Below are 2916 nucleotides of genomic sequence, written 5' to 3'. Positions count from 1 at the left end.
AGGGTCTATACTTTTCTAGTAAGTTGGTGAAAAATTTAGTGGATTTACAGAAATGTCATGTTGAGATTTGAGCAATATAGCATAATCCTTTGAATCTATATTTTTCCGCTGGACAGCAATACATCAAACAATGTTTAAAAAGCTATCAGAGGATGTAGCAAAACCCACATAAATAATGTTGAGGCTTTATGCAAAGCCAGGATTGAAACCCAGCCCAGCCCAGCCCCCAGCTCTAGATATATTCTTGCAAGGTATCTCCCCTGGCAGGAGAGATACCTTGATCATGAAGAAGGTTTTCCCAGGGTGAGGCTCATCCATTGAACTCCAGGTGTGCTGACCCCTGTGATTTCCCCAAATGCGGGAAACTCGGCTGCATAATTTGTGGAGGTATTATGTTGTACGTTGTCCTGATTTGGTTGAGAAGGGTGGCACAGAAGTCTAATTAATAAATAATAAATATAAATAAATAAATAAATAAAAAGAGAACCTGAAAATGTGTATTCGGAATGGAAATCCCACAGAAATTGAATTAACAGTAGCATAAAAATTCTAAATACCTGCTACTTTTATCTCTCAAAATTTAAATTCTTCTTTAAAGAAGACACCTCCCTTGGAATAGAGAAAAATCTGGTATGATTTTGGAAATGCCCCCTCCCATGTTTTCTCATCCTGCCAATATTGCTAACATTTTCTCAGCATTCAGAATACAACCAGGATCGTTTTCAATTGCAATTATTGCCAAACTATGCTCCCCTGCCTCTTTCTCCCTCTTCAGACACAGGAGGAAGCCAACTTGGCTGTGGGACACAGTTCAGCAGACCGGATAGCATAGCTTCCTTGCCTCTCTGGACAAAAGCAGAGTGCTTTTCTCTCTTTCCCTTTTATCTCTGCAACAGCTGCTATTGTTGCATGCAACACCCTATCCTGCTGTTCTTCCACCTCCATTCCCTGTCTAGCTCTTATATTCAAGAAAGGGGAAAAAAGCTCGACCAAGAATAGAGCAGGCAGAGAAGCCACAAGAGATTAGTAGGTAGAGGGTAGTTGTGGCTGACACAATATAAGAATATATACAGTATAGGCTGAGTAGGAGCCCTTTTTAAGGATTTTCACTTTTCTAGAGCTTAGTTTTGATGCATATGTTTTGATTTTCCATCCTTGGGAAAAAGCCAGATGAACTGTTAAAGGCAGGGGTGTCAAACTTGTAGCCCGTTGTTCTATCTGGCTCTCTGGTAGAATCCTCCCAAAAATACACAGGTACAAATTTCAGACACACACACGTTTGAAAATTCAAAACAATGTTTTTTATAATGAAAATTCACTTAAACTAAGCCCTCTTTTGGTATAGCAAAGAGCACTCATCTCCAAACAAACTGGTAATTTATACAAGTCCCTTATCAATTCTGTGATACTTAGCTTGCAGCTGTGAGGCAATTCAAAGTCCTTCTTTCACAAAGGGAAACACATTTTGCTCTGCTTTAGTTTCAAAGCAGGGAAAAATCAGCACACAAAAAGTCCAAGTCAGTAAAGCAGTCATGAAACACAATGATCAGATAATCCTCCACAATGGCCAAACCCACAGGCTGCTATTTATAGCAGCCTCACTAATTACCACAGCCCCACCCAACCACAGGTGGCCTCATTTTCTTTGATAATAATCTCTCAGTTGTTGTTGCCTATCCATCGCATGCGTGGCTGTATCATTAACTCTTGTTCTGAATCCAAGGAGGAGCTAGATAATTGATCTCCTTCTGAGCTGTCTGCCACACTCTCCTCCTCCCTGTCACTCAGGTCTTCTTGGTCAGAGGAGGTTTCATCATCAGATTCCACCGGGGGCAAAACAGGCCTGCAGCATGTGAATGTCTCCCCCACATCCACAGTCCTTGGGACAGGAGCTGGGCCAGAGCGAACCACAACACCCGTGGGCCAGATGCATCTTGCACTGGCCATGCCCACACCTGGTTTAATGAAAGGGGGAAAAAATCATGATACATCATGTGACAGTGTGAGCTTGATACCCCTGGCTTAAGGTGTCTGGGATGAGGCATCATCAGTTTGTTGATGACACTTAGCTGTGTTTTTCATCTCATGAATCAAATGGGACTCTGCTGGTACTGCACCAATGAGTTCTAAATTGAAATATTAAATACCCCAGCTGTTTTGAATGGAACTGTATTCCCCCTGTAAAATATACAGGGGCTCTATGAGTTTTGTTAATGAAAAGCTAGGTAGTCTTAATGACAAAGAATGGTTTATAGTACTCTCTGTATTGCTGAGTTATAGTCATTCTCAAACAGAAATAGCTTCTAAAAAAATACCTGACTGTAACTTTCCATATTCTGGTGTTTGCAAAGTGATCTCTAGAGGCCTCACCATGATCCAGAAATTCCAGTTGGTAGAAAATATGGCTCCAATCATACATTCTCTTTTTTCTAGGCGTTGTAAGCACAGATGAGTAAAGCATTTAATTGGCCGAGTACTTAAAAAAAAACTAGCTATCCCTCTGCCTTTAGGTATTGGAAACTGGCTGTTTTGCTCTTTTACTGTTGCTTGAAGTTACGTCAGCCATTGATGTGAAACAGAATATCCTTAAATGTGGAATATCCATTCTGAAAAAAGCTGTTTCAAGTTCCTGCTTTACTGATAAGACCCACAAAGGATTTGTGAATGATTTGTAATCATTTCATATTATATCATATTTATGCCTTGCATTTTTCTGTCACCTCACTCCTATGGTTTTATTGCTTCTATTGAAGCAATAAATGTCTTAGCGTTAGTTGCTTTACACTGTTACCCAGTGACGGGCTCCTATGGGTACAGTCAGTTACGCAGTACCGGTAGCAAAAATTTTGGTCAGGTGCACAGTACCGGTAAGCAAAATTTTGATTTTTTTTTCTTTTTTCCCCTTCTGGGCTCTGG

At 40.6% G+C, this 2916-nt stretch overlaps 1 non-coding gene across 1 annotated transcript; it reads left to right on the top strand.

Moving 5' to 3' along the window:
- The first annotated feature begins 252 nt into the window (after window positions 1-252).
- On the top strand, window positions 253-412 carry LOC139158240 (U1 spliceosomal RNA). The gene has a single exon (XR_011557638.1). It is a non-coding gene; the product is annotated as a U1 spliceosomal RNA (small nuclear RNA).
- Window positions 413-2916: the final 2504 nt, after the last annotated feature.

Source organism: Erythrolamprus reginae, chromosome 1, assembly GCF_031021105.1.
Source record: "Erythrolamprus reginae isolate rEryReg1 chromosome 1, rEryReg1.hap1, whole genome shotgun sequence".
Classification (NCBI taxonomy): Eukaryota; Metazoa; Chordata; class Lepidosauria; order Squamata; family Dipsadidae; genus Erythrolamprus; species Erythrolamprus reginae.
The sequence above is the reverse complement of the archived record's forward strand: the minus strand, read 5'-3'. Positions and strand labels throughout refer to the sequence as shown.